At 39.6% G+C, this 18728-nt stretch overlaps 1 protein-coding gene across 1 annotated transcript in view; it reads left to right on the top strand.

Moving 5' to 3' along the window:
• Positions 1–1858: 1858 nt before the first annotated feature.
• The window catches only part of cskl (c-src tyrosine kinase-like), a 47879-nt gene continuing 31009 nt past the window's right edge, over positions 1859–18728 (top strand). The window contains exon 1 of the mRNA XM_084928640.1: positions 1859–2109. The gene's annotated coding sequence lies outside the window, so the exon portion shown is untranslated. The remainder of the gene's footprint in view (positions 2110–18728) is intronic.

The following is an 18728-nucleotide window of genomic DNA, read 5'->3' on the forward strand; positions in this document are numbered from 1 at the left end:
AACAGAATAGCTTTAGTGGGTTTTTTTTAACTTGAGTATGAACTTATACAAAATGCAGCAAGATATAAAAAAAAAACAGTTTTATTTATTAAAAAACACACTATATTGGATTCATATCGGTATCGGCCGATATCCAAATTTATGATATCGGTATCGGACATAAAAAAGTGGTATCGTGCCATCTCTAGTCTCCACACTAATTCTTCTCAAAGGTGTTCTGTCTGGTTGAGGGCAGGACTCTGTGCAGGCCAGTCAAAGTCTTCCACACCAAACTCACTCATCCATGCTTTTATGGACGTTTCTTTGCGCACAGGAAGGAACAGGAAGGGGCCACCCCCAGACCATAACCCCCCCCCCCCCCCAATCAGAATGCCAGATGGAGAACTATGATTCGTCACTCAAAGATCACGTCTGCACTGCTCTAAAGGTGCCGCACTTTACACCACTGCATCAAACACTTTGCATTGCACTTGGTGAAGTAAAGCTTGGATGCAGCTGCTCAGAAATGGAAACTCATTCCATGAAGCTCTCCACACACTGTTTTGAGCTAATCTGTAGGTCTATAGCAACTGACTCTGCAGAAAGTTGGCAATCTTTGCCCACCACCTGCATCAGCATCTGCTTACCCTTCTCTTTAATTTTATGTGGCCTACCACTTCATGGCTGACTTGCTATCATTCCCAGTTGCTTCCACTTTGTTATAAAACCCCTAACAGATGACTTCCCAGATTTCAGTGTAATTATAAAAAGCAATGTTTTGCTAATTTTAATACCAAAAAGTTATTTTTTGTTACTTATTTACTTTAGTATAGTATAAATGGTAGAAAAGAGTCAGAAAAGCTATAAAACTTAAAACCTATGAAACTTAAAAGTTATACTTAAATATACAGGGTGGGCCACCCACCATTGTTTTTCTTGTGACATTACCAATAAGTTTGATGTGTCACATGGCCCTCTTCCTATTGAAAAAACAAAAGTTGTATCCATGATGGTCGACTTCTAAATGGCCACCATGGTCACCACCCATCTTGAGGAGTTTGCCCCCTCACATATGCCACATGTGCCACAAACAAGACTTTAATGTCACCAACCATTCCCATTTTATTACGGTGCATCCATATAAACAGCCCACCCTGTACTTAACTTTAGTTAAAAGCTGTCCAATGAGCTGGATTCGAGTCTTTGGAGGGCCAATTCTAGCCCCTGGGCATTATGTTTGACACCCCAGCGTTAAAGTAGATAGGTATACTGAATAAACATTACTCATGCCTTCGGTCTGAATAACAGTACTTTATGGAATTATAAAAATAAACAAACACATTGGAGCACTGTTATCAAAGGTCACACGTGCTGTAGTCCACTTTATTCTTCGAACATGTTGCACTAAATCACCACGCAGCCCTAACAGTCAGGGGCGCCTCCAGAATTGTTTCATAGGGGTCGCCATATGGGGGATACTAAAAATAATGCGGTGGCACCACAAAACAGAATTTCCATTTTTATCATGCTGTTGTCAAATATAGGTTACTTGGAAAATATTGCAAAAAAGAGAGAAAGAAAATAATTATATGTCTATGAAAACCAAATAAGACTTTGAAATTCTTAATAATCTGTTTTAATTGCAGTCTATTACTAGTAAATTACAGCGTATATCTATCCTGTATCCTGTATTACTGCACCGCGGCTTTATCCCGTTGGGAAGGGCAGCAGGTGGCCATTTAGCGGGTAACCTCCCGCTGTAACAAGTCAGCCATCGGTTGACAATCTCACCTGTTGGCCACACGGCTGTGCTCACAGACCGCTCGCCCGTTGGCCGTGCTATTCCCATTCCCAAGCGCATGCGCTTTGCACTGACGGAGTGGAGACCATTTCCTTCCAGCAGCAGGCCTCACAAAGCTCCATACACACACACGCACACACAAACACATAAGCATACACACATATGCGGTCTCAGCACAGACAACAGCCGTCAAAGCGAAGCAGGGTTTGGAATAGTGTAATCTTAACACCGCAACACCTGGATGCTCCCCAACCGCAGGAATCATTCTAATGGGTGTTCATCGCTGAACTGCAGCAGCATATGGTCGACAGCACAGTGGTATCTTTTGGGTGAGTTGCCCACAGCGCATTGACTGTTTTGTCTTGGGTTTGTTGCTGCTGCCGCTGCAACACAGGGTTTTAGCACAGGGGTGGCTCAGGAGCTACACCACACAGGAGTGTCATTACTGGGCTTTCTGTTACGTTTTAGAGTCAGGTTTTATCTTACATTCACTAACAGAATGAAAGTGCCGTTTGTTCTAAATAGGTGCTGCTGTGAAGCGCTAACCTGAATGGGAGTGTTAGCTTGAGCTGCTAGTTAACGAGCAACGTAGCGTCACGAGATCCATTATCGGACGCAATTCAGTGTTATGCTAGGCTTGAACTGATTTTACTTACAACTCCTTACTCCCCCACCAATGCAGTCAGTAAGATTGACAGTACAGCAGAAGACGGATAAATAAAGCATCTGTTAAAATAATCTTTGCCTTGTATGCTTGTGTTACCCAGATTTACGCGCCTGTGCTGAAAATCTCCCGAGTCACTACCTTTTTCTTTCATCTGATTCCATAGTCGGACACCTTGGTCGTGTCTTGGGTACTTGACCATTTCCTTTGACAGTCTTTGTCTGTGGAAACGCTGTGGTGCAATACCGCGTGGAAGCCCAAAAATAAAAACATGGGTTCAGCAAAACAAAAAAAATGTACAGCATTGTTATACAGGCAGATGTACCGTTTTTCCAGGGTTTTTTTGTTTTTGTGTTTTTACTTGTGGTGGATCTAAAGGTAGAGGTTCAGCTAACGTGTCGTTGAAATTACAACCCTGTGCACACTGCGGTCTGACCTTTTTGTGTTGTTCAGCGTGTTGCTGGGAATTAAGGGCGACAAAAGACTGGTTCTGTCCGATAATGGATCCAGTAATCTTAGCCTCGTCCGCCTTGCACTAGAACACAGGGATCGAGCTGAGGTCCAGCCCCTTTCCTGAGGAAAATCTAATTCGTATCTCTCATGTTTTAATATAAGCTTGCTAACATCCTTACTCACTTCAGCATTTGTCTTGGTTTTAGGGCAGGACCAAATAATGATAACTGTTAAAAAAAAAAAAAACCAAAAAAACACTTAGTTATGTGATACTCTTTATCCCACGGGGAAATTGTTTTTCACTTGGCATGGCTCCACCGGAAGGTGCAAGGTCAGGTTAAACTAAAATTACATAGGGGCGATTTAGTGTCCGGCTCAAGGATACATTCACAGGTTACAGGACATGAACTGCATTAGCCACAGCTGCAATATTCATATTTCAGTCCTATTGGTAGTTTATAAAATTGGCATTATGACTCGTCTTGTCCCTGCAGCTTTGGCATTGTGTACAGGTTCTGTGCACAGAACTTAAATATAATTGCCTGTTTGCAATGTTGAAACGTACATACCTTTACAAGCCAAGACTTGAGTACCCAAAAGCATGGTTATAGAGTATTTGTACTTTACATAATGTTGCTGTGTAGTTTAGGAGAAGACTGTCTAACTGTAATGGTTTGTAGTACACCTAATCAGTTCTGATCTTACTCCAGGGTTGTTTTCAGGGAACAAATCTTATGATTAGTGTATTATCTCTGTGCCAGTTCTTGTTATTTAATACATTAGCATGTTGTAGTAGCTTGAAATCTCAAATATCATCAGTCCAGATCTTGTTGCCTATTTTAATAACTGATTGCCTCAGCAGGTTTGACCAGCAATTGGCTTTTTGCATTATAATCTGGATGAAAGCAAAACAGCTGTTTGATGGGAGAGATAGTTGCTTTGCTCTTTTTGGATTGTAATATAAAATAGACAACTGTTTTTGCCTCTAAATTTTGCACAATGGTTTAAGAGTTTACCCCAAAACTGGAATTAAGCCAAAAACTAACAATAACTTGAAAGAGTAGATTTTTCTTCCTTTGTTGTCAGAAAGTTGTTTTTTTTTTCCCCACCTGTCTTGACTCGTGCTAGTTATCATGAGCACATAGTGCTGATGAAAGCAGGATGAAGCTTCTGGTTTTCTATTAAATAAATTCTTTTACAAAGCATGAAGTGGGGGTGCACAGGCTTGGCATTCGTTATCCCCAGAGGAATCTGGTGAGCCAGACTGCAGCATGTTAGGAATCCATATGCTGTGTCTGTCAGGGCTAACCTGCTGCCCATAAGCTTGAATGTCCAGCATAGTGCACTGAGGGTCCCTGGAAGTACACTTTCTTGTTTTCATCTGAAAACTCTTTACCTTAAATGTTAGAAAATGCCATATTTTGGAAAAAGCTGAGATTGTGCTTTGAGATGAGAAGTCACGCAGCTCTTTATTTGAAAAATCTGACTTATGTAGTAAGGTGGCCCACACCTTACAGACGGAAACCTTTGACCACACTTAGTTCTGTCCATTCCTATTGTCTCTTTGTCAATAGCTTCATCCCCGTCACCCTGAATGACTGATGGGTAGATCAGAGTAGTCCTGATTGAGGTGCAGCTTGACAAGCAGTAAAGGTGACAATACAAGCCCACCGGCCTGGATACATGTCAGCTTTCTTCTATTTAGCAATGGGTTACGAGAAGGGGGGGGACGACGATGTCTGCTCGATCCCTAAATCTGCGAGAAGCTGAGATGTGTTACTGTCTCATATTAAGCTTTGTGCCTGGCTTATGTGCTCAGCAGGGAAGTAATGGCTTCTCTGTCTTTACACTGACCATCTCATTGCACATTTGAAGCCTGTCCAAGGCCCTGCTGACCTCAACACAATGACATCGTTTAGTTGCCCCCACCCCCCCACAGGACTCTTCTCTTCAGCGCATGCTGTCTCTTTAATCGTCAACTCCAACAGCAGAGGAGGGATTTATTGTGGTGACTTTGGTGCAGAGCTCAACAGTATACTGACAAAGAGTGAAACATATAATGGTTACTGTGATAAAATTCCCACTGGTTAGTATTACTGTTTCACAGTAAGTCTGTTGCTGATTACCACCCATAGAAAACTTTCTGTAAATACTGTCAATCAAGGTTAGCCACAGTCTCCCAGCAGAGCAGGCAGGATGTGTTTACTTAAAAGGCTTAGGGTAGTGACAGTGCTTCAGAGACTTTTATACTTTAAACATATTTTATAATACTGCGTTGAATCCGTGTTGTAGTAGGCAATGTTGTTGTTAGCATTTAGAATTGTGTGCCTTGAATTCTCTGCTATCAGACTGACACGATTGAACAAGAGTTACTTTTAGGGAAACGGAGGAAAGAACAAAGAATTTCAGGATCAATTTTGTTTTTTTTCTGGGTTGTGGTCATAGTTAGATTTTTAAGAGATAGCGGGAACCTTGAAAGACGATGGAGACACTGTGAACTTGCTTGTTATCACTTTATAGGGAATGCAAGGTAAATACCCTTTTATCTTAATGTGACTTTTATCTTGGTGGATTTTTGTCTGGAGACTATATCTGCTCATTTCCCATGATACCGTGCTATGTTGTGTTCTGTAGACAAGAGTAAACAAATAAAACAGTATAAGTATAACTGCTTTCACACTGGATATTATTTGCAGTTGTTCTTTCGCCTCTGTCACCCAAAAGGAGAGAGTCTCCTTCACACACATTCTACTTGAAATACTCTGATTTATAAGAGGGAGCTGCCTTGGTAGATGTTTAGGGGACAGGACGTAGCTTGGCGAAACTGTCTTGGTATGTGTATCAGTAGATTTTAGCATTTTCATCACTTTTTAGAAGCACTTGGTTAATACTAATAATTCTGATATGAAATGTTTGTACTGTTGTGTCTCTAATACTGACATCCATGAGCAACAGGATTTCACACATGGTGCAAGGCACAGTAGGCTCTCATGTCACTCTGCATGGATGAATTCATCAATTATTTCATGGCTGTATTCATTTTAGCATCGTGGTGTAGTGTGTTAGTAGCTCAGTGTGATGTATTGTGTCTGCTGCTTTTATTGTGTATACCTCCTGAGTAATGCACAGACCTTGCAAGATGCAAAGTGGCAAGACGTGGTACACATGATTAGAAAGAATGATAGAAACTGAAATTGGCAGCACATTTGCACTGCACCTGCACTCCTTCCCCTTTTTAGGTGCATCACACAGTATCACTGGATATAACTGTGTAGTGAACAACAGATTAATTGTCTCAGCTGGTAGGTGATCATAATTTTCATCATATAGCATAACATTATGATACAACTGTATCATAATGTTGTCTATATCAGTTATTTTAGTAATCACGTAATCTATTGATTATTCCACCGATTAATTGGATACGAAATACTTTTGTCATATTAGTAAAAGGACATACGTCTTTCAAAACGAACTGCTCATTGGTTTCCATTTTAGAAATTAGAATAGAATAGAACTTCCATTTATTGTCATTGTACATGTACAACAAAATTGTGGGTGCACATTGGAGAAGTAGTGCAAAGAAAAGACTTGGTCTGAATAGAGTCGGTGTGTGAGTGGCCTGTTTTAAAGTTTAACTGCACATGTCTGTCAAAAAAAAACAAAAAACAAAACCCAAGCCATATTGGTGGTTTCCAAAAGGAATGTGCATATGTGTGCGTACATTGTTCAAGTGTGCAAGTGAATGAGTTAGTTATTTATAAGCCTTTAAAGGAGGATGTCGTGGCTGCAATGAAGAGAAGCGAGCATATCAGCATTCTGAAGTTTGCCCTGGACTTTGAAGGAGAGTTTTTGTGCTGCTGAAAACAAGATGTTATGATGGTGTAAATGTTAATTAATAATAACCTACCAACTCTCAGGTCAGAAGATCAAAGTTTTACTGGCCCATGTACATTTTTATTGGCTTGTGAAAAAAACCCCATTTATTTTTATATTTTTAAATATTAATGCACTTTAATTAATATGATATTTTATATTATTTCGCTTTTAATCTGAAAATGTTGCGAAAGCCTTGAAATAAACGTGGTCTAGTACACCCCATGCTCCCCTTTAGATTCACCCCCGTTTTCTGCAGGTGTCACTTCCATGTAAAATAGGTCGGCTGCCGTCAGCCTTCACCATGCTATATAATTTAAACATGGGGTATCAGACTAAGTTAACAGTTCATCTGCAGATGTTAATTACAACTTCTGAAGGATTACTGATTTTTCTCTATGTAAAACAAACTGCAGTGGATGTTTGATGAAGGTCTCCTGCTAATTTTTCTAGTTAAACAAAGCATTAAAGCAAAGAATTTGTGTTGAATTTTTTTATAATCGATTTATTTGATGAGTCATTATCCAACTCATTACTGTAGTTTACAGGTTCAGGTTACAGTCCAAAACCTGAAAACATAAAATTTACCATCTTATTAAAGAACTGATCACAACCTTTTAACTTTTCATCACACTGTCTTTGAATGAGCACAAAGCCAGTCTTACAAAATACTGAAACCAGAGCACAAAAACTATAAAACTGATGTGACCAAGCAGATAAACATTGGTCTCCTTATGTGAATGGTCATCTTTTTTGCAGATAGACCAGCAACTGAAAGAAAGGCTAATATCAGTTGACATTGCTCTGCAACATCGAGATCAGAGTTTCCTGGGTCCAGTTATATTAATAGCTGACTAAGTAACAATTCATTCAATTTAGTAACTGTAACTGATAAGCAGCACAGGCCTTTTTTTTCATGTGTTTCTACTAATGGCAGGCTGGCAGGTTGCTGTTTTGGCAGTCTTCAACATTTTGTAGCTTCTTCTCCAATGATTTTTTTTGTAAATCACACGTTCAAATAGATTCTAGCCCAGGTGTCTTGGACTGAGCTGGAGGGCTGGTCTCACCAGAACCTGCAGGAGCTGTAGAACTAACTCTTGTGCCACCACACTGAGCTCTGCGAGGATACAGAGCAAAACAAGGACAAGCTGCATGCTGCAGGCCATTAAGTTAGAGCTGGAGCAGTTTGATAACTTGCTGAAGACGTAGCTATTTATATTTTTTTGTATATTGTTTTATATTAATGTCTCTGTACGGATGTTTAGCACAGTTTCACACTCATGATTTGTTCGCCCTCTTTTTCACTACTGCATCTTCTCTGACCTCCGTCCCCCATCCCCCGTGCTGTAATAGAGGCAAAACCTCTACATCCACTTCTTCCTACTGATCATGCATCCCAGTAGAATAGTGTAATTGTGGCAGCCGTCTTGCATGCAAACTCAGCTTGGCTTTTCCATCTGGGCAGCGGCTGGACAGCTCCTTGACAACCGGGGGCCTTCTACCGCCACGCCTGCTGGCTAGCTGCACAATGCAGGCAATGAGGAGAGCTGTAGGCCTGACACATGCCTTAGTCTTTCACTACGCCCACGGGCTCCGGAGATTTCCTACTGGGAACTGTTTAACAAAAGGATAATGATATAATCCGACATTTTAGCATTTTCCTGTTTGCCTGTTCACATGCTGCTACTGAACGTATGAAGATACTACCAACAACCAAGAAAACAGTTTTATTTCTATTAATTTTGTCATTTTCTGTACTTTCTGTGTGTGATGAGTCACAGCTGTCCATAAATATTTTTTCTCATTTCATATGTAAGCTTCCTGTTTGTGCGGTTGCTTTATATTTTTAAGAGTTATTGTCATCAGAAAAGAAGCCTGATAACAACCCCATGAGATCTTTTCAACCATTTTTAACATGAAGTAATACCTTAGATATAGCATGCTAAAGAATCCCCTGAGTCCAAAATTAAACTGCCATTTCACCGCTGGGATCATCCTTCAATACACCACCTTACCTGTCTACCAAGAGTTACTTCATGGTGAAAAGCAGCAGACACAGTGACTGGTTATTTAAATGAAAGATCAACTTGATGACATCAGGTTGTTTTGGATTTTGCAAGAGCTGATTTAAATTAATGAGGAAAAGGATATGTGTTCGCTATGGGAAACAGCTGGACACTTCCTCTTTCAGTGGAATCATGCAGAAGAGCACAAGACCAAATGATTCGCTGTTGGTGTAAAGCCCATTTCATTGAATTGGATACTAATTTGCAACGGCGTCAGTACCAAAAGGATGATCTCTGCCTTCTGTTGTTCAGGCACCACTTCAGACAGGCAGGCACACAGCCCCTGCACTCACTAGTAGACGACATAGACGACATTCACAGCAGTGAACAGCACTTTAGGACAAATTTGGAGAAGGCCGTTAAACCTCCCATTGAAGTATTAAACGGTACACCACACATGGTAATGTTAGCTGTTTAGCTATTAGCATCACCCGATAGCGACTTTAGCTGTCTTATGTTATTAAGGTAGTGACTAATGGCTAAAGCACAACAGCACTTAAACACTTAAACACAAGAACTTAAAATGTGTATATATATTAATATATATACATTTGTTTATATCTGTACAGGTCTTACATGCATGTTAATGTATTTTTTAAACCACTGCAACAGACTTTTTAACATGCGCTACATGACTAAAACATTGTTTAATCATGTTATATCAGTGGCTCCATTTGTTATAGATTAGCAACTCTATCCTTTATATTTTGACTTTCCCGATTGCTTATCCAGTTTAGGTTCCTTTTGCCAAGAAAATGAAGAAATTATATGAAAATATCTGAGTCTTGCCACCTGATTATTGCACAAAGATCATTGAGATTTTGACATATTCAGAACAGCTGTCCCATGTAATATCTCCAGTCAAAGGTTTAGGTCAGTTAAAGGATTTTGTTGCGATACAGTGTATTTATTTGACAGGATTTTTTCAGTAGAGTTCCTTTTCTGTCTGGTTGTTTTCATCTGTCAACCAACTAGTTGAATGAACCACGTTACACGATACAAGGAAAAACTGACAGTTTTGTCTACACGAAGTTTATTAGCCAATTGCTGGGCCATCACATTCTGTCAGAACAGCTTCAGTGCACTTTTTCCAAGTCTCTGGAACACTATTCTTCCAAAAGATTTTACCTTATTTGATAATGGTGGAGTTTAACACAACCTAAAGGTGTTCAGTTGGGTTGAGATGTAGTGGCTGCAAGGCGCATAGCATGTGATTCACATCATTTTCATACTCATCAAACCACTCATTGACCCTTGGTGTGCACATCCTGGAAAAGACCACTTCCACCAGGATGGAAAGTTTAATCACAGGACAATGTGATGACTCAGAACTACTGTGTATTCATTTGTAAAAAATTCATAAAATGCTTCCCACGGGATAAGGGGGCACCAAATCTCCTCATCATATGATTCGTGGTTTAAGGCTTCTCTGGTTTGTCACCTCTCTGCTGTATATACCCTGTGTGTTCGGATGCTTTGTCCTTTGGTTAAATCTCATTTGCCTGTTCAGTCTGTCTTTCTACATATAACACCTGCGTCCTGGTTCACTGAAGCGCCTCATATTTGGGCCAGTGGGGGGAAATACGGAGGAAGTAGTGCAGTCACTATGAAGTTGGTGTATTCCTTTGCTTCAGTTATGGCGACATTAAACCCAGTTGGAATTATTTTGACTGTTCTAAAAAGAATACAAGATGATTCACTGATGATAATGGCAATGAATCCTGTCTTAGCAGGGAGGCTTCAGCAGTTCCTCTTTTTATGTGCCCTCCCCAACCCCCCCAATGCGTTCGAGTCATCGGATACACTTCAAAGATACAGTAAACACTTGTGCTTTAATGATGTCACACAAAGTGCTCAGATGTAAATTGACCTGAATTAGCTCCTCTTTAATACAAGGAAGATTTTACTTGATCTATTTTGTGTGCAGTTTCCCTCAGGCTATCTTTTTAATAAAGCAGCATTTTTATTCTTTCTTTTTTTGTCTTAGAAGAGATTACACTAGAAGTGCAGATGGTTATCGTTAACTGTGGCCTACATCTGAGCATGTTTCTGATACAACAGCTAATAATCTCAAGAAAATAATATTCTGAGGAGTAGGTGGCAGCTGAATAGATGTATATGTAAGTGGGTTTATAATTACAGATTAGAGATGGACTGATTAAAGGCCGCCTATTGTGTTTCATAAATTAAAATCCTAACTCACAAATATAGCTTAATAGTATAGCCCACGTGTTTTAGTCAGCACTTGAAATATTGAAAATAGAGGGAAATAGTAGATGTATTTTTGTTGCACTTAATACTCTGAATAATGGTGGCAGGTAAAATAAAAAATAATTATTTAGTCTTTAAGGAAATTTATGTTACATTCTGTATCTGTTGCTGAGGATCGTTTATTTAGGGTACGTACACAATGTGAATCTTACATGTTCATTAGATTCAGCATTGCGTGGCTTGGATCTTGTTATAAATAAAGTCCACCATCATGGTCATTTTAAGTTTCAGGCTGAAAACAAGGCTTTTCTTTTGCAAGTTTCAATTCCCAGGCTATCTTTAGTTTTGTTACACATGGTCCAATGGAACCTGATCTAGGCTGATCTAGTAATATGCATGTTAGCAGGTGTTATTGGTTGCATAGTTTGCACTGTATAACTAGTTTCTAAATCTAACTCGGCTCTTTCCCTTTTTCTTGCATATTCTTACTAAGCTGTATGATTGATTGTCTGACACCCTGGCCCAATAAAACAGTTCCATAATAATCTATTCAAAACACCTCCAGATTATTCTTTTCTCTTATATTATTGAGATATAATATAAGATAAGATTTCAATATGAAAACATTAATATTTAATGAACCATTTATCTACAAAACAAATGAACAACCTGGGATGTCTTGAGAAAAATGTATGCTTTTTAAACTGTATGTCTTCAGTTTTCCATATTCTGTCAGTCTACAGGCATCACAAAGACATTTGTTGCATCACCATCTCAATTCAGTGCACTACAACAGAACAACAAAAGAAAGAAGGCTCTAAAACTGACAATTCAGACTCCAGGCTTGGATGAAATGAACAGTTTTTAACAAAATTGGTATTTGCAACAGAATTGTATTCTACGTACCAGTAAATGCAAATTAAAAATGAATAAATAAGTCTAAATTTAAAAAAGTGACGCAGGTACAATGCACTAAACAAATAAAAAAGTGACTGACTGAATATGTTAACCAGTTAAGAGCTTATCCAAATGAACCTAATTTTCATAAAATTGCGCATCTCACACTCACACAAAGGCTCATAGTCCACTCTGAGTTGTGTACATACATTTTATCACTCATTTACAGATCATCTGCTGTTACTCCTGATGTCGACAACTTTATGGGGTCAGTGTCTAAGGAAAATAAACCCATCCTTCTCAAGTTTCTGTAAAGGCAGAGTCTCCTGGGAATGTAAGAATTCAGGGTCATTTCATATCCACACACTTCTCCCAAAGTATTTATTTGGTCTTTTTGAGTTTTAATCTCATTGTCTCAAGTATTTTAGGCTTTTAGATCATTTTCTGTGGTTCTTGTCCAATGTTCTTCCTGTTTTTATGTCTCAGTAGGGCAAGCAGAAGATTTTTTGTTACTGGCACAGGAGGTTCCTTCGCGCTCATTGTGAAGTTATGATACTAATAAAGGCCATACTGTTTAAATTTTTTAAACCATAGTTATGCATGGATATATCAGGATTCCTGAGAAATAATTTTAACCAGTGCTTTTTAAACTGGGGTTAATTTCCTCAAACATAGAATACATTTGTTGATTTAGAAATAGAGGAAGATTGTATATGTGTTTGTTGAGTAAGGTAGTAGACTCATTGTCTTAACTGTATGCGGAACAATCTACCTTATGTGTGTAGGCACTCCCCAACGGTCCATTGTGAAGCTGGAAAAGTCCTGTATTTGTATTATGGTGAGTTTTAACTGTGAAAATAATTCTCTTATTAGTACTTTTCGCTCGTGCAGATGTGAACACAGTAATCGCACTTTGGTAGGGACCAGAACAATCGCACTGAGACCCTTTGGAGGAGGAGTCTCGGTACGGTCCCAAATGAGCTCCAGAGCACTGTCTTTATTGTGCGAACCCGATCCAGACCAATAACCAGGTGTACATTACAAGTTTGAGGTAAGGAATAAAAAGCCCCATAGCCACATAAACTTTGAATTCTCAATGCGGGAAGATACAATAAATGTGCAAAGGTCTGCACAGACTAGCAACTATCTGTGAAATGAATGTAAATACTCAATATTTTCCAATAGTCATCCAGTACAGCACCTTCTTCCTGTATTTACTCTGTTACTCCCACCCAGAACAGACTTAAAACTCTCACTTGGGTTGTAGTGACGCGTTCCCTTGGATTTTTCTTTGTGTGAAAACAAACTAAACCATGAATAAAAGCTACAAGTTCATCAACTGATCCAGAGCAGAGTAAGCGAATTCTAGGTGTGAAAATGGCCTAAGACTGGCTCAATTTGTTAATCACGTATGTACTTGTTAATCACAAATGGAGGAAGCCCTAACATTATGAACTCCGCAGGTCAGCTTGCAAATCTCGGCAGAGTAAACAGTGTCTGTTTGTTTTTTGTATAACATATTTTTTGTAATTTTCTAATTCTGTATGTTATTTTACTGACCAAGGTTTAAAACTGTATATAAGGTCATACAGTGCATCAAACTTCACTTTAAGGCTGTATGCCTGTCCCTGGACTGTGAGAGTGAATGGGGTTATCGGTGCATGAAGTCTGTCAAGCTTTCATAAATTTGCAGAAGAAATCCCCAAGTCCTACTCTCTGCAGGGAAGATTTGCAGTTGCTGTCTGTGCAAACATTGGCTCTGCATTAGCAGAAAGTCTCCTAATACCTCATGCCTGCCTCGCTGTCTACCTGGGTTTTCTCACCTACACCATTACTGTCACCTTAACACCCAGTGTCCAGTGGTAAAAACAAGGTCTGGATGTGCTGCCTAAATGCATTTTTCCAGTTTACACATTCTCGTAGAAGCACATGCACTAAAACGTTCACACAGCTGTATATTCTGAGCGAATGTGCTCACTGCGGGTTTCTCATTCTGTTTTGTTTCTGCTAGTCTTGTGTTGTTTTCCAGCCCAACAATAGACTGTTTGGCAGGTTGTGTTGCCTGGTATCTGTGTGGGGAAGCAGAGATGTTTTCTGCTTTGATTTAACAGAGGCACAGTGTGTAGGAGAGTGTCTTTTCAGTTAGGCTCTTTTTGCAGCAGATGCAAAGCAGGTGAGTAAGAGGAGTTTTTGGTGTGTGTGCGCTTGCATTTTAACGTCCTCAGCATGCTTATTAGGATTTTAAAAGGACTTAAAGTAGGACATTGTTTATATGGTGAAATGTGAATATTTTCATTTCGGTTGTGCACCCAGCCATTCTTTGGACCGTCCCTCATTTTCAGTGTTGAGCGCTTAACATACAGTCACAGCAGCATTGCACATTTATATCTGTCAGTTCTCCTTTAAGCTAATTGGGCTACATCACTTAACCAAGCCTATGAAAAGAAACCAATGACCTAGTTAATAGTATCTCTTGGGGTGTACTATTATGGCTGAAACAGTAGTAATTCTGAACTGGTTATGCTTGCAAGATATTTTAAGTGTAGTTTATCCCTGTCAAAGCAAAAGGATAGCTACGTGTCGTCATTATTTTGATGTGTTGATTTTAGAAATTCCTGTTATAGTTTTGTTTTAGTAATTCTACAGTTGTTTATTATTAAATCTGACATGCTTTGATATTTACATGGAAGGAACAGTAATGATTACCCCAAGTAAACAAAAACAAAGAAACATCACTTTCTCTCTGTCACAGCAGTTTTCTAAAGAAAAACCTGCTAGAAGCTTCAGAGAGAACACTAATTTCACTCGTTGTCAGTGTGGTGAATATGCATGTGCACACACACACTGTGCGCGCAAGTCTAAACAGGCAAATGTGTCCGTACCCCATAGTGTGCGCTAATGCAAGTCTGTGGTTGTGAATTAATAATTCAGAGTACTGGCATAGCAGGGTGGAGCCTTTATTATTCATGGTTGGCGATGGAACCAACAGATGACTGCATTATGGATGAGCAGATAGAGTCCTCTGCCAAGAAACCACACTTCCATGCCTCTAGCCGCTGTCATTTACACCTACCAGTCCTCTACGCTCGTCTGACTCCTCCTCTTTTTTTCTATGTCCTTGTTCTCCTGATCTCTGTCCTCTCCATCTGTGAGCATCTTTTTCTCTCTCATTTAGTATCATCTTCCTCTCTCTTTCTGCATCTTAATTGCGTTACAAATATCTGTTGGCAGTTAAAGAAACATTATGTAATAGCACATGTATATTAAATTGGAAATATAATGTGGAGATCAAAAGTATAGTAGTGATTCGTCAATTAAATTTGGTAATCTATATAAATATTGTAATTGCTGAGCAGAAAGGATTTATCAATGACTGCCTTTTGTGATTGGTCTGGCCAGTCAAACGCTCGTTGACCATGACAACCTGATGAGTGTATCTCTCTTTTTTTCAGAAGAACGCTCTGTTTCTAGCTGTTGTTGTTTTCTCTTGAGCAGTAACATCCATTTGTAGTTACCTTATTTTCAAAGGCGGAAAATATTCTGGCTATTTCCAAATCTGGGATTACTCGTTGTGCAGGCAGTCTGTATAATCACTGTTTTGAACCATAATAGTTTCAAGTGTCATTTGCAATTTGGGTTTTGGCTTCATCTTCTCCCTGTATGCCTCTCTTCTCCCTAATTCCCTCCTTTATTGTCCACTGAATCTTTTTCTGCGTGGTCTCAGTGCCACTGCCCCTGAATGCTGCTTTTATTGAAGAGATTCTGAGCTGCTGTTGCCACTAATGCTGCTGCCATATTGTACCCGAACCCCGCTGTGGCTGCTTCTAATGAGATTCTTTGTGTCTCCATCGCCGTGCTTTGCCTCCTCGTCTCCTCTTCTGCTCTGAATAGAGGAGTTGTCGTGGTTTAGCATCAAAGGAGTAGGAGAGGCAATGAAAGCAGCAGAATCAGCAGGCGGTTTCCCTGTGTATCCCCTTCCTCAGTCACTCTCCTAGGATGTTTAAACCAATAACGTATATAAATGTGCACGTTTAAGGTATAGTATATTAAGCCATGGCTGCGTGTGCTTATTTGTTTATATACACTGCATTGTTTCCCACACTTGAGCTGTTTTCACAGAGTCTGGAAAATCTGGAGAATCTGGTCACATTTAGCACACAGCAGTTTGTTAGGGATGTTTTCACAGGGCTGCTCATTTCCAGAAAAGGTTTTGTCAGTATTGAGATCAGAATTATCTCAATACTGACAATTGCTAGGAGAAGAAGCAGCTACTTTTGGGTGCTCCCTTATTTACAATGGGCTGCAACAGCAGGTAGCCGCACATATTTAATCTGGCAGATTTTTACTCTGGATGCTTTCCTTGATGCAATCCCAAAAGGGATTTGTGTCTCCTTTCAAAATCAAACTGGGGATCTTTCACTTTTCTGGCAAATGTGTAAATCACTACAATGTGGAGACACATTTAACATGATCTGCAATAAATACGGGTAAAAATTTTATGTGGCCTAAAAGTGTGTCCTTGACATGAGGGCACCATGAGTGTATGTTCCGTAGCACGCATTACGATTTAGTAAAAAGGAAGCTAGTTCAGCAATGTTGAACAAGCACTATGCTTTGAAAATATGCAAGAAGACTGTTCCTTTTGTCATATTGTGCAGGCTGCTGAAGAGTTAAAAGGTTACGTTACTTTACTGTTAACCTGCTAAGCAGTTATGTTATGCTTTTATTGAAAATTTCCAGTGAAAACACTACCTAGGGTACTTTTGTGTTTACGTTAGACTTCTGCTGCGGTACTGTAAATACTGCTGTGTAACATCTGTTGCACTGTAATGCTGCTGCTGGCACCTTGTGGTAATAGAGCTACACTTTGAATTAGGTAGTCTGTCATAAGTGATGGTAGGAATTTTCCATCCTTGTTTTACAAAGAAGGATGGAAAATTCCCTTTATTTTGTTTGAAGTAATAATTGTGGTAGCGTGCAGGCTGGAGTAACAATAAAGCATTCAGTATTTTTTTTTTTTCTGTGTCGTTACAACTTAACGAAAGAAAGAATATCTAGAAAAGTTCAAAGTTTTGAAGTACATGTGCAAAATGGCTACAGACTTTAGTTGTGCAGGCAGCCTGGCCATATTAATGGCTGGGACTAATTTAAGCATTCGTTTTTCAAAGAACAAACCCATCAATGATAATTTGATTAATGGACAATCCATTGGTTATTAGTTTGACTTCGGTCACTACTACCTACCGAACACGGGGCTTTATGTCTCAGTTCCCACCTGGCTCGCTGATGTAGCCCCCTTGTTAAACTGCTTCTCCAGTGAACTTTTTTTCATACGGACTGCAATTCCCCCATCCGTTTCTATCTCAGACCTCTCATCTCTACTTGAGGAGCTTCCAAGAACCCAAGTCATCTTTTCCTTCTGTTCACCTCTGCATTTAACATGAACTCTTGCATAACATCACCACTGAGCTCTCCTTGGTCTGTCACACCTACTATCTCATTAATGGATGTAATTAAGTCTGTACAGCCAGCCCCACACACACCTACTTGCACTGTACTTTTGAACCTGTATTGCTTTCACTTTGTTGACTCTTGCCATCACAATTGTTCAGAATAAACCTTTACAAAGAGCTCCGTGCCCCATCATTCAAAATAGGACTAGAGTAACTTAAAGGTAAATGCTGGTGATGATAAATACTTACAGAAACTACAGTCAACATTTCAAGCATCTGTTACATTTCTTCTGTCTCTCCCTAGTCAGGTGAGCAAGCCATTGTGGTGCCTTGGTAACTCATAGAGCATGCATTGCATAGTCTGAGATTAGACCAGACTTGATCTAGCAACTCCCCTGACTTCATTAAATGCAGTCCTAATAGAGTTGATTGTCCCTTTTTAATATATTTGGTGCTACTAACTGAACAATCATCGTTCTGCTAATTGTATGAATATGGATATTTTTTTTAACTAATGTATGTTCTTATGAAAACCAAAAATGCAATTAATAATGGGGCAGTCCTCTAAAAGTAGTCCAAGCAGGCTCACTCCCAGCAAGTAGTCTCTTCTTTGTCTCCAGAATGTAGGAAATGATGAAAATGACTGTAGCCTGCCTCCGCCTGCATGGATATTGAGAGGATATAAATAGCCGGGCTAGCATGAGTGTGTGCTGAGACTGGAACCGCAGCACACAGAGCTCAAACAATAAGCCGTCACCACTACCCTTCCTCCCCTCTGCTTTCTCCAGTCCAGCAGCCTCCCAGAACTCAAAGGGGGAGGTGGAGAGGAGTAGGAGGAGGGGGTATTCTCTCTCCCTCTTCCTTTCTTTCTTTCACTTCCTGTTTCCCTGCTTTTGTAATTTGTCATCAGCGGCCAGCTCAAGCCTGTCACTTGTTACGTCAGAGAAGCAGACTGGACGGCTGCCTCCTGTCTTCCCACCTGTCTGTCAGTCAGTTGGCCTGTCTGACTGTAGAGTGAGAGGGTTCTGTGTCACGCTGCTCTATTTTTTATTGAGTCAGATAAAAATAGGGGTCGACGGATTAGATACACGCATGACTCCTTTAATCTTCTGCAAAGAAAGGATGGAGTTTTTTTGTTTTGTTTTGTCTTTTCTTCCTCAGTTCAGACTTTGACCAGTACTTACTGTAACAATTTCTTTTAGGTTTATGCAGGTTTTCTGGTAAAATCACAACTTGCTTATGTTTAAAATTTAATTTGAAATCTTAAAATAATTTAAGCTGCAGCTGCTAAGTTCATTTTATAATTATCCATGTATTGGGCACTATTT

This window comes from Perissodus microlepis, chromosome 1 (genome assembly GCF_051167445.1).
Source record: "Perissodus microlepis isolate ML-2025 ecotype Zambia chromosome 1, ASM5116744v1, whole genome shotgun sequence".
In the NCBI taxonomy this organism is placed as follows: Eukaryota; Metazoa; Chordata; class Actinopteri; order Cichliformes; family Cichlidae; genus Perissodus; species Perissodus microlepis.